The sequence below is a fragment of the Melospiza melodia genome, chromosome 2 (assembly GCF_035770615.1).
Source record: "Melospiza melodia melodia isolate bMelMel2 chromosome 2, bMelMel2.pri, whole genome shotgun sequence".
NCBI classification, from domain to species: Eukaryota; Metazoa; Chordata; class Aves; order Passeriformes; family Passerellidae; genus Melospiza; species Melospiza melodia.
In genome coordinates, this window is record NC_086195.1 from 67,590,493 (window position 1) to 67,604,381 (window position 13,889).

The 13,889-nt window shown below is 42.7% G+C and overlaps 1 protein-coding gene across 10 annotated transcripts in view; it reads right to left on the bottom strand.

Moving 5' to 3' along the window:
- Positions 1-12,370, bottom strand: part of TENM4 (teneurin transmembrane protein 4) — a 589,980-nt gene extending 577,610 nt beyond the window's left edge. For 4 of the 10 annotated variants that reach the window (XM_063148737.1, XM_063148736.1, XM_063148735.1 and 1 more), the window contains exon 1: positions 12,078-12,368. The gene's annotated coding sequence lies outside the window, so the exon portion shown is untranslated. Of the gene's footprint in view, positions 1-12,077 lie in introns of all 10 variants that reach the window. The other 6 variants (XM_063148734.1, XM_063148732.1, XM_063148731.1 and 3 more) reach the window with 3 other exon arrangements.
- Between the last annotated feature and the right edge of the window lie 1,519 nt (positions 12,371-13,889).

Sequence of the window (13,889 nt, forward strand, 5' to 3'; positions counted from 1 at the left end):
GATGTCCCTCTCACCAGCAAGAGAAAGGATAAAATTGGATTAAAGACATGAAACAAAACAAAACCAGGCAACATCACCCCCCCTAAGCAGCCAATGCCAGGCTCCTGCATTGTTCTTTACACAACAACTCCCGCAACCCTGCAATGGGAGCTCACTGGAGATGACAGCTGAGGAAGAAAAACATTAAATAATTCAAAGCCACTAACATCAAGTCTGATGTAGGTATAAAAATAGTTACAAAATACCACTCTACATGTTTTCATTATAGGAACTTTGACTTACTTGGAAACATCAAGAAAACCTCAAACCTATGCCACTCCCAACCTCACATGCTCAATTAGTCCAGCAGTGGAAATGACATCCATTTCCAAACCAGCCTTCAATTTTCATGGCCATTTTTTGCTTCTGCACTGGGGGAGCCAGCTGTGTTCCACAGCAGGAGTGAAAAAGCCTGATCCAGAGACCATTAAAACCAACAGGAGCCTTTGAATTAACAGTAATGATTCTTGAATCTGGCCCTGGTATAAGTTAAAATGTTGTGGTGCTTTGGGGATTGAAACAAGATGCAACGTGATTGGCTTTTGTTATCTTCAAAAAAATCTCTGTTGCTGGGAGTGTCCATTTTCAAACACTCAGTCTGCCAAAGCAGTGCACATTTTAAATAAAAGGCCTTAATGAAATTTATTAATAAGGAAACATGATGGCAAGGTGAGATCCCACATAGTCTGTGTAACATTAACTCCAGGTGTTTTCATTTGAGCAGAGGGAAGGAGAGAGAAACAAACAGGAGTATTGATATATGAGGAATATATGCCCCCACACATTAGATTAGGCACCTTTACTGGGGCTGGGTATCCCAATTTTATTGATTTATGTATTTCATGCACAGCAGAGATGTTACAGAATTTTCAGTCTTCCATGCTCTGAAATGGAGGATGGGAAGAAAGAAAACAAAGGGGAAAAAAAGAATCAGAATCCGTGTTCTCAGTTCACAGAGCACAACAGAGCACCAGCTGCAGGAATCCAGCACTAATGATGAAAGAGTTGCTAGAGGTCCCTCTCTTCCTGATGTTCCCCCATTTTCTCACCCCCTAAAAGATCTACTTTCATTCCCTAGTATCAGCTTCTGATATACCCTTCTTCTCTGTTACCATCTTCTCAACTAAATGCTTGCTGTGTCTGATACTCTCTGGAGAAGATATCAGCCAAAATAAATAAATACATAAAATTGAAAAAAAATTAATTATGCAGAAGGTATAAAAGAATACAAAGCAAAGTGATGCAGGTGTACAATAAAGTTGCTCTCCAGAGCCTGTGATCAGCAGCGTTCAGCACAGAAAGCCACAAACAGATGACATTTTAAAGCATATGGGGGACATGCAGGGCTGCAAGCAATGGTTTGTAGCTTCTAAACGAGTCATTTGTGCATCCCTCCAATCCCAAATAAGATTGTGAACAGCAGCAACAATAATAAGCCATAAAAGCTAAGCCCTAAAGAAAGCCCTGTTCAGGTAGACCCAAGTGCTTGCCATGAAACAGGGCTCTAAGTGACAGGCAGGTGGCTTTGTCTGCTCACACTTTCTTGTGAGATAAAAGCAAAACCAAGAGAGTAGGAAAAGTTTCCAAATCCCAGGTGTCTTTGCAGTGCATCATGAACACAAGAGGGATTTTAGGATAGAAAGAAGATGGAGGTACAGGGGAAACATGTCTGGCTGTGAGAAGATGATCATTAAGTTGTCCCTTGGTATCAGGATTCTGGTGGTGCAATGTGGAGGAAGCAAGGGCATAATTTCCTGCTTTTGGGAAGAGCAAACACTGGCTAGAAAGAACTATGAGAAAAAAAGACTGTTAGATGCTGACAATGAGAAGAAAAACATTTGAGCAACAGACAACTTCACAGTCAGATGTCACAAGACAGTCAGGCTGGTTGTTCTTACTTTATATAAAAGGTATTTTGTTGGTTATATATTTGCTCAGATTATCCCCAGGACAAGAATAAAAGTCAAAATGAGAGCCTGTTTCATTGCTGGGCTTTCTGATTCTCTCATGAAGCCTCCAACCATTACGCTTCAACCTACTTTCACAGTACTGGGTAACAAGCTGGGTGATAAAAACATCAGATGAAACTCAGTATCAGTAAAAGCAAAATAATGCATAAAGGGAAAAACAGTTCTAACAATGCATACACAATATAGGCTGTAAATTAACTGCTGCCCCACAGAAGGCTGGTTGAGGGATTTCCATGGGATGCCCTCTACAACTACTGGCTCTCTGCTCATGCCAGTTAAATGCACAGGAAAAATTCTGAGATACATTAGGGAAAAAATAGAAAGTGAAAAGAGAAAAATCATAGAATCATTTATATTAAAAAAGACCTGTAAGATGACTGAGCCTAGCCATTAACCCAGCACTGCCACCACTATACCATGTCCCTAAGAATCACATCCACACACTTACTGAACATTTTCACCCATGGTGATTCCATCACAGCCTCATTCCCTCATCAGCCTGAGTTTCTCTCACTTTCCAATGCCTGGTCCCTCTTTCAGTGAAGAAATTTTTTCTAATATTCAATCTAAACTTCCCCTGGTGCCACTTGAGGTCATTTCCTCCTGTCCTGTCACTTGTAACTTGGAGAAGAGACTGACCCCCACCAGGCTACACCCTCCTTTCAGGGAGTTGCAGAAAGCTATAAGGTCCCCTCAAGCTTCCTTTTCTCCAGGTTAAATATAATATGGGATGATGTTTTATAAGGTAACATGCATTTCTGTCTTAATGCTGCATACATTTTGGTTCTAACCATGTCTAAAATACAGAGCAGAATTAATAAAGACAGAGGAAAAGGAAAAGGCTGAAAAGATTATCAGGAATATGGAAAGACTTGCAGAATAGATAAAGTAGGGTGGGGATTTTCATCTTGGAATAGAAAAACAAAACCAAAGAGTAGAAGGAATTTATCCTGCTGTATAACCCACAAAGTAGGAGTCATCTAATGAAATTACCAAATTGAGAAGTTAAAGCAGAAAAACAGGAAGGCTTATTCACTCATTGCATGACTTTAAATTTTGAAACTTTTCGTTGTGGCAATCACAACTACATGCTGGGTTCAAAAAGAATCCAGCAAATTGTTAGAGGACAGTGGCTTCAAGGCCTACTAAGCAGGATGGCTTGAAAGACTGTCCTGAAGATAGAAGACTGTAATGAAAAAGTGCACTCTGTATTTTAACATGAATAAAATTAGACTTTCTATCAGTACAATCAAACTGCTGTAAATAATTGGCAAGCTAGGAAAAACTCCTTGGTCATGGGACTAGCCAAAACACCCCTCACTACCACAAAGCTGTTTGTACCCCCTTCTTTCTCTCTTCTCCTTGGCAAATGCTTCCACCACATTGACTCAATGTAAGTCACTAAGTCATCAGAAATAAACCAAAACCCCAAGCAAAAGATGGAGCTTGTTTTGTCCTGGGTTGATAAATTAAATGGTAGAATCATAGAATCACAGAATGGGTTGGAAGGCACTTTAAAGATCACCTAGTCCCAGCTCTCTGTGCCATGTGCAGTGGCACCTCCCACTGGACCAGGTTGCTCAGAGCCCCATCCAGCCTGGGGGCATCCACAGCTTCTCTGGGCAACTTGTGCTACTGCCTCACTGTTGTCACAGGAAAGAGCTTTTCCTAACATCTAATCTAAATCTGCCCTCTCTTATCTTAAACTGTTACCCCTTGTCCTACCGCTAGTGCCCTTGTCAAAAAGGCATAAATCATCAGACATGTTCTGAAGGAATCGAAGGACAGAAGCTGGGGAGGGAGGACATTGTGAGGGGAGGAGAGTGGGAGAGCAGGACCCCTCTCCTTCCATGCCAGTGGGTCCTGAATTTGGCTCTGATGCTCTGATGTGAAACTGCAGCCTGAGAGTCACTTGTGATGATGATAAAGAGAGAAAAAAGCTGGCCACATCAAAATGCAATTATCTGTTCTTTCAGTTTTCTGGGTTTCCATTTGGTTTTTCCCCTTGTTTTTTTGGGGGGTTTTTTTTGGCTCTGGTTTGTGATAACAGTTGCTGTTACAATATAACGTTGCTATACTAAATAATAATTCCTCTGTCAGCAGGACACTGAACCTGAGGGTGGGATACATGGGAATTTGTGGGTTTGCTCCGTCAGTGCAAGATCTCCTGAGATTTCTTTGGATTTAATTCCATCCTACAAATCCTGCAATGCTGTATCACTTTGATGTGACTTTGTGGGATTCTCATTACTTGTATTCACTTCGGTTTCCAAGAAGCTTGAGATTTCATCATCTGCTAACATATGCTGAAATGCATGTGTCAGATCTATAATAAATTTCCAATATAAAAAAAAAATCTATAAAACACACAAGTACGAAATTAGTTTGTAACACAATCTCCAGTTCTCTGTTTATTAGGAAAAGGCAAAGTTGGTAGTGCTGTCAATTATGGGAAGAGTGAAGCAGCTTTAATAATAAAACAGCATTCACAGTTTCTTATAACTATACTAAGCAAATTGTTTGGCCTGAAAATTTCCATGCCAGCTGTCTGCCTCAGGCTGAAGTTTTTTGGAAATTTTCAGTCAAAACAGTTCAGCAGATTCTGAGAACAAGGCTAAGGAAAAATATGTTGTTTTACTAATGTTTAAAAAAAAAAAAAAAAGCTTTAGCTTTCTTTCTGAAACCTCCTCTGGGATTTTTAGGACTTTAGAGGAAGGACTTGAAATTTGCCTGGGAGAGAACTGTTTTTCTTCTAATGAGTTTTGTGCCTATCTGTGTGAATTAAGCCAAGTTTAGACATCTCTGATAAAAACACCGTTGCTACATGCTCCTGGGTGCATTTGTACATATTTGCCAGCTTCCATCACTTACATTTCTACCTGTGTATGACAAGACAAGATGTTTTATGCTATGGGAAGTGCCAGGTCTGTATTCAAGTGTCAGAACTGCAATCAGAGATGCTCTCTAGTTCTTGGTATGACCTCAAGCTGGTAGGAACTGAATGAAGTTGGGATGAGAGACTTGGAGAGCGGGGGTTAGAGAGGTGAAAACAGGATTGTAGAAAGGAGCTGGATGAGGCAAGGCGTGAGGAGAAGACCGGACTGAGTGGGATGGGCTGAGAGATCTGTTTAGAGGAGCAGAGTACTCTGTTAAACTAAGCCATTGACACACAGAGAGTGACCAAAATGAGGCAATGTCACAAAGCTACTATCTCTTGGACGACTCCATAAAACCAAAAGAAATCAACAAAAACGAGACTAACAGACCAATAATATGATTTAAAAGTATATATTGGAGACCCATAATTTAAGTAAAAATCAGAATAAAAGTTGCCTTACTCAGGTGTCTGAATAATGAAACAGTAATTATTTACAAGACAGTGTTTTACCTGAGCTGGCCTGGAGATGAAGCAGTGAGAATGAGGAGTAGAAGAGGAGGTTCACAATCCCTGTCTCACCCGCTGCAGAGCTGGGAGGTTGGTACTCACCAAGCAGAGGATTGTAGAATGAGGAGAAATGTGTTTCAGATTGAGGTAGCCAAATGATGCCCCAAGACTGTGGACAATGCTGGGCAAGTCCATTAACCCAACATTCCATAATTGCGTCAGAGTATGTTGCAGTGCATGGATGATCATCTTGACAGCTCAGAGGCTGATCTGCTGGAGTGTCAAACATCCACAGCAGCAATTATAGGCTGTGTGAACTTTGCATTGTTTTAGCACCACCGTAAGGAAAGACCGTAAGTAATCCCTGATCACGGCTCTGTCTGCGGGAACACATTGGCCAGCTGGCTCTTGAGATGGTTCTTTGCTTTCTAGAACAAAAGTCTGTGCCAAAAGGCTGATCACACCTTAAACCCAGCTGCCCAAAGGGTAATTTTCTAGAAATAGAAGCATTTGCTTGTTCCAAACTGACAGGATCTGTGCTGCCCACAGCCCAACCACCTAATGCTGTTTGTATCAACAGGCAGAAAGCAAATTCCAGCATCTCTCATGCTCTGTCAGTTTTTCCAACCACTTCTGGCAGTCACTTCTAAAAGCTTTTTGGCTGACCAAACTCTCCCTTCCTATTCTTCTTTATGTTACAGAGAAAAGGATGAAATGTTTTTCAGCATCCAAAGACACAGAGGCAGTTCAAAAGGAACTAGCAGAATATTGAAAACCTTCCATTATACAATTTGGGAGTTCAGTTCATTTGTAAGACTGACCCATTTAAGTCCAGATGACCCAGTGGAAGAAATTGTTTATGAATTGCAGTCCTCCAGGACTTTGCTCTTATGCAAACAGACAGTCCTTGAAGATGCTGCTGCCTAGGAAATGAATCCTGGCTTCTCTTATACTCAACACAGCATGATATCATAGGATCATAGAATATCCTGAGTTGGAAGGGATACATAAGGTTCATTGGGTGCAACTCCTGAGATAGAAAACCAAGATTGATTTTATGAATTGACCCAATATTCCCCAGAAGAAACAGGCCCAGACAGGATTTTTTTAAAGCAATTTTAAGATTTACAGTAGACATTTTGGAGTTTTGGAGGGGGTGACAAGAAAGCCTACGAGCCCTTATTGCACACATGATGAAGGGTTAGACTAAAACAGAAAAATAGGATTTAATCTTGTGTTTCTAACTTTTTACTGTATAACTAATCAATCTCCAGAATACTTTGAAGTCTCAGTGTGTGCAAACACCTGTGCAGGCAAGTGATACAGCTTCTACTCTGTGCTTAAGGAGAAAACTGCACTGAATAATCACATAAGACCTAAAGCAATGGGGAGTGAGACATCTCCTGCTTTCATGTTTGCTGTTGCTGCTGGGGTAGCACATCTGCCACAAGTGCCTAGCAGTGATTAGGGCAGTGGAGCAGCATTCTGGCTGCAGTGCTTATCCTAGAGCACAGCAAATGCTACTTCACTAAAATGTGTGGAGATATTGGTGAAATCTCACTGAGCCATCCCCATTTAAATGAACTGATAGATGCACTTCAGTGAGCTCCTCCACCTAAATCGAACATCAGCAACTCCTCTCCCCTTTTTTCTTCTTCCCCCCACTTAAAAAAAAAAAAAAAAAAAAAAAAAAAAAAAAAAAAAAAGAACAAGGATTGTGTCACATCCTAGAAAGCAACTTTAACTTGGAAAAGGAAACTTATCTGTCAGCCCTAATTTGTTTCATAATAGGCTTTCCTTCTTCTTGCTGCCAACACACTGGAAGAACAGAGAAATCTGTGCCTGCTTTCATGGACTTCTTCACATTCAAAAGATCACCTCTGCTGATATCCAGCAGGGCAACATTCGAAGTTTGAATCCCCCTACAGCACAAACAGCTCCATTCCAAGCAATTTGGTATAAAGGCAAAAGGATTTTTGTGAGTAAGGCTTAAACTTTCCAAAATTTGAACTTTCTGTAAGAAGTGTTTGTCACTGCACACAGACAAGGAAACATGCCCTCCTACTCACATTTCAACTATCTCTACAGATGCTCCAGGGAGAGTAGAACAGCTGGCAAAAAAAAAAAGCTATATGTTTCTAACAAAATTATTTATCTATCAAGGGAATCAAGGGTGAAACAGCATAGAAGAATGAAAATTGTACATTTATTCCTGACTACTGTAAGTCCTATAGCCATGCTACTGCACTACTCCTCTTGTTAGGCTGACATAATTAAGATATAAATTTCTCCATTATTCTTTTTCCTTTTAATCTAGAGCAAAGAGGAAATGCACATATATACTTATGCTTTTAAGAAGTGTCACATTATAGGACATTTTTCTCTGAAACATATCGGTCAAGGATCCATGAATACCCAATTCACTGGCAAGTGGTGCAAGTTACTCTGTCAAAGCACCCAGCAATGCCAATTTGTCAGTTCAAAGCAGAAACAGAGTATTTTAGCTTTTAGTTACAATAAGCTATGCTGATGGACCTTGTAACAGGGCAGGTAACAGCCAGTCTTTAAATCTGAATTGACATTGATTTACAGGGTTTCATTTCTTTGAATCAAATCTGAGAGAGAGCGAGTTTCAAGCTACTTCATCTCTCGAAATTACAACTACGCATTTTTTAAACACAAGAGTTTGCTTTAAGAAAAGAAAAAATTAAATCTCAACCGTCTACACAGTTAAGATAAAAGGGAAAAGTGATGTTAAAGATACAAAACTAGCAAGGTTTTGTTTATTCATCTTTTTTTAATTCTGCTTTTCCCCTCCATAAATTTTTAAAACCGCCTTGATTTGAAATCCTAATAATAAATATGCCATGCAACATTCCTCCTGTCAAATCTCTCTCTTCATGGTATTACTGCAATATTTGTAACTTTTGATCTGGAAACATCAAGTTACATAAGATCATAGTTCTTCTTCTTGTAAAGATGTGATTCTGTCAGAAAATGAACCATTGAAGTGGGAACTCAACAGAACTGGAAATGACTTTCCCAGGGAAAAGGTAGTTCTGCTTAAGCATCTCAGCTATTTTAAAGTGCAAGAACTCAATGTTTTATTCTCCTGAGCAGAGAAATGGCAAACTACCAGGTTAAAAATAATCACAGTAGGCTCTTAATTGGAATAGTGTACATGTTGTAGACAGAATGAAATAACATTTCTTTATTATGCACTCCAGGAAACCAATAAAATAAAATAAAATAAAAAATTCACTTTGTAAAACAAAAATAACATTTTCCCTTGCCAGCATAGTATCTGCTCACCAAAATAAAAGGAAAGTATCTATTTTAATTGAGTCAAGGAAAATAATTAAGCTACGTGGACTTAAAATAAGCTACATGGACTTAAAATTGCAGCCTTCTCAGCCCAAATCTCACTCCTTCCCCAAACCCACTGAAATTAGAGAGATGTCTCTCTTTTTCCATCCATGTAGTAAATTAAATCAGGGGGAGGGGAGACTATTTCCCCCCCACCAGTGAAAACCAGAAGAGCAGTTTTACCCTTATCTCTTGATGATTTTTCCCTATCCTTTAAAATTAGAGAAGGCAAATTCTCCCCAGAAAAGCCTTTCTAAACCAGGATCCTTTGCTAATAAGAAAGGGAAACTATGAAGTAAACTTCTGCATCTCCTTTTGCCTCTTACCACTTTCCTTGCCAAAGAACAACCTGAGAACATTTTTCCATATTAATGACCCTCTTTCTTCACCAAAATATCACATTTCTTCTCCAGGTCACACATATAAATAACAGATGAATTGAAAATCTCCCCTTGTGAAGATGTGAACACATTCATGTGTGTATGTATGAGAAAGGAGGGTGAGGCACAGAGGCAGAGTCCCTGTAAAGATATAGTGCATCTCAGAGCAGTGGCCAGTAATTCCCAATCTTGGTGATTCTTTTTTGAGGGAAAAAAGGGGAAAAAAGTGAAACAGGTTGTCTGCAAAGGTAGCTCTCCTCCTCCCCTGCCCCAGTTGTGTGTGCAGACCCCCTTCCCGGGATCGTGGGTGCAGAGCAGCGGTCCTGCTCCCAAGGAAGGTGCAACACAGGTTTCATTTTCAGGTGCTTGGGAAATGCCCGGCCACACACTGAGACCTCACTGTCGGCCCCCTCTCTGCCTCCAGACCGGCTGCAAATTAGCACAGAACCTACTTTTCTTTGGCCATGCACTGACCTGGGGATTGCCTTCTCAAGGGATCATGGCAGCAAAGAATTCTCCTGGCTACAAACCAGCCCACTCCAGCAAGGACTGATCCAGCAGCGTGGCAGAGTCTGGGAGCTGGGAATTTTACAAGGACGGGCAGCTCGCAATGGCCACAAACGAGCAAATTCCTTCAGCCCTGTAACACAGGCAGAGCCGAGTGAGCTGCTCTGAAGTCCTGCCTCGCTGCAAAACTGTGCAAGGGACGCATCTTCCTCCCTTTATGCTCCCCCCCACTGCACTACACATATATATATATATATCTATATATCTATAGATGAATATATATACACACACATACTCCTTGTTTTTTCCACCCAAGCCCATAAAAGTGCTACAGGCAGAGGCAATAGGTGGGAGGCGTCTGGCTCTGAAGAGGCCAATGAAATAAATTAAATACAAATCACTGGCTCAGCCCCAGCCTCCCCCAACTACCAGGGGAGAGGTTGGGGTTCCTGACGGCCAATCCCCGGCTCCTGCCAGAGCCAGAGTGCGGGTGGCATACGCAGACTGCTGGCATGCTATAGGTGAATGTGTGCTAAGCCTTGGGTGTTGCAGGCACATATGGTGCACATGTTGGGAGCAGAGCACTTTCCATAGGAGAGGAGGGGCTACACTACTAGCAGGCAATTTTATTAGGGTCAGCGAAGCCGAAAGAAATGGGATTGGGATAGGCTGGGAGCTGCCAATTTCCCCTACCCAGCTCCGGCGCCCCAGAGCAGAGAGCGGCACGCTAACAACTTGCCAGACTAAAGCAGAAGTTTACCTATAAAAAGCACACAGACAACTTCAAACTTCAAAGATTTGCTCTCATTTTCTCATTTTATGGCCCTCCCTTCACCTGGGACTTTTCTCGGGGGAGAAAAAAAAAAGAAAAAGATGCGGCTGTAGAGGTGAGGCTTCACTGCAAAAAGTTAAGAAGGAAGATAGGGTTGAGGTGGAGAGACTAATTTTTAGTTTGATTTAGGAGTTTGGTGTATTGCCTTCTTTATTTATTATTTTTAAATCATAAGAAATTGAACTTTCCAGGAAAAACCATGAGCAAATGCATTCAAGATGCAGAAAGGTCTTACCCATCTATTCAATGACCATTTAGTAATTTCTGTTTTGGCTGTATGAAAAATGTATTTTGGACTATGTATCCCCTAAATAAAGGTAATGGCATAAATATGTTTTTTTGGCTGGGTTTTGGTTTTGGGGTTCTTTTTTTTAGTTTGTTTTGTTTCATTTTGTTTTTGTTTTCAAATCATGTGCTTACATGGTTGTAACCACCGTGAATTTCTAAGTGTGGTCATGATAAGAAAGTAAATAAATACTGCCTTGTGAATACTTCTAGAGTTTTGGGGGGGAGCTAATTATTATTTTTTAAAGATTTAGAAATTTCTTAACTACCACTTTTTTGAAGTAAAATATCCCAGATATTTTACACTATATTTTCAATCAAAACAAATCCCAGGAAATAAATGCCCTCTGGTAGCAGCCTGGTTTCAGGTTCAACAGCCCAAATTTGTATTTGAGAATGCAAATTGCTGAGAATACAAGCACGAGTCTGAACCACTGCATTTCTTCCAGGCACTCCAGCATCTTTTCTCCAACACCACACTATTTGGGCGATCTTTTAATCCTGGCAGGGCATGGCTGGAAGCAGGGCTTTAACATTTAATGCCTAAGAAACAGACTTGTCACTCAACTTGCAGTCAAGCGCATTTCTTTCTTTTTTTTTTTTTTTTTTTTTTTTTTTTTTGCTTTTTGTTGGAGGCAAACCCACCTTTCCTTGGAAAATGGGAGACCCCATCGTCACCCCCGATTCTAGCGCGGATCCAAATGTAAACATACACACACTCCCACCACGCACCACCCTGCAGCAGGACATGAGTATGGGGGTCTCAGACAGAGCCGAAGGAGCCGACAAACACCAAGGCACTTCTTTCTTATTCTATTTTTTTCTGCCTCCTTTCCTCCCTGCTTTTACTATTACATAAATAACACCGATTGATCTGAAAGCTGCATCCTTGCTCCAGTGCCTCCCAATCTGCACTGCTGCCTTCCCCCAGCACAGCCGCACCGCTCGGGGTGCAGAGGGAAGGGTCGGGGAGGGGGAAGGTTGGGGGGGAGAATCCACTCCAAACATACCCTGAAGCAAGGTTTTGGCAGTCTGGGGGTGCCTGATCCTCCCCCCCCCCCCCGCCCCAGCCCGAAGCTTCCCGCAGCATCTTTGCTTCCCTCCGAATTGCTGCAAACTGTGCGAGGGGAGGGCAGGGAGCTGGGCAGGAGGGAAGGATGGATGCTGGGGAGGGAAAGCCAGGGATTCAGAGAGCTTCTCCCCAGCCCCAGTCTGTGTGCCTGGCTGTTTGGTGGGAAGAGGGAAGGGGGAAGGGAAAATTCAAGAAGGGTCTATGGCATAAATACACTTTTCAGAGGAAAAGCGAAGCTTACCATGTCTGCAGCTTCCCCCCACCGAAATGCCACTTCTGTGTCCAGCGATCCCAAAGTGGAAACTACAGGCAGGCACCGGAGCTCATCTCCGCAGGCAGCTCAGACATACACCGCTGCCACCCCCAAAAATCAAAATCAAAATAAATTAAAAAAAAAAAAAAAAAAGAACAACGACCGGTCCAGCTTCTTTCCTGACAGGAATCGTCCTGGTAGGACTGCCCAAAATAAGCAGCTGCAATCCAAAGGCTTTATTTAAAGCTTCCCCCCTCCTCCTCCCTCTCTCCGTGCCTCGCTCGCTCTCTCCCTCTCGCTGTTACACACAGAGAGAAAGAGAGACACACACAGGTTACATGAATGGGAGGCAGGAGCCGGCGCTCCCGGCTGGAATGACAGGCGCACATGCGGCGGGCGGCTGCCCGCCCCAGCGGCGTGGGAACAGCTCGGACACGGCCTGCGGATGCGGGGAGAGGGGCACGGGGTGGGAACAGGCGTGGGCTGGCATGGGCATGGACGTGGCAGAGGCGTGGGGCCGGGGAGGAGGACACAGACACGGGCACGGCAGGGACGTGGGGCTGAGGACATACAGACATGGGCATGGCCACGATCACAGAATAGACATGGGCCAGGGATGTACAGAGACACGGGCATGGGGAGAACACCGACATCAGCATGAGGTGGGAATAGGCTCAGGCATGGGCAGGATGCAGTCGTGGCATAGGCATGGATCAGGGGAGGACACAGACATAGGCATGGGCACTGGGAGAAGGGCTCGGGCATGGCATGGGCATGAAGGGGATTTGGGCGTGCACGTAGGCATGCATGGCATGGAGAGAGCATGGACGGGGCTATGGGGAGGGGATGGACGTGATGTGGGCATGGACAGATATATGGGCATGGTGAGGCCATGGGTCAAGTGTAGACATGAGAATGACAAGGTAATAGAGACAGGAGAGGATGTGCTTGGGTATGATAGGAACGGGTTGGTCTTGGCCATGGATTACACATGGGGATGGGTCGGAATGGCACTGACTTTAGCATGAGAATGGAGTGGGGATCAGGATGGAGGCAAGAAGTGGAGATCTGCCTCAGGTGGTGCCTTCATGTCCTGGCCATGGTGAAACTCCCTCTCTTCTTGGGGTCAGGTGGACTCTAGTTTCAGGCCACATCACAAGGAGGAGGAAACCTCTGTTTCTCCTGTGCCTCTAGTTAGGCAGCTTGCATAATGTCTTGCTTTTGGAGTCAGGGGGCATCATCCACAATGGTGTCAGGGGATGACATGATTATCATTATCAATTACTATTTTTAAACTTATTTTACAGAATTGTGCTGTTTGATAATTAAAGTCAAATTCTCAGAAAGTAGATCAATGCTACCAGTTTCTGCCTTTTATTTATTTGGGGGGGGGGGGGAATTCGTTTGGTTTTATCTGTTTTTTAATAATTTTTAACAGTAGTGACAAGAATTTACGTCTGTTTAACGCTGCTATTCAACATGCTCTGAAGAAAGAGAGGGTTACAGTGTTGCTAAGTGTCAGGCCCTGCTACTGCTTCACTGCCTGACCTTGGGCATGTCCTCAATAACTTATCCCTGTCATGCTGTATCACCCATTGCCATTTACACTCAGCCTATCATTTTCTCATTCACCAAATAATCACATTTTTCTCTTTCGAGTCCCTCCTCAAAATTTACTCTTACAAAACTTTTCAGCAACAGGATTTGTGTTGACATCACAAATCTTGGAGTGACGCTGGATTCAGCCCTAACCCGCATTGTAAGAGGAGTGCTGAACATAATGGACTGCAGTACTTCCTG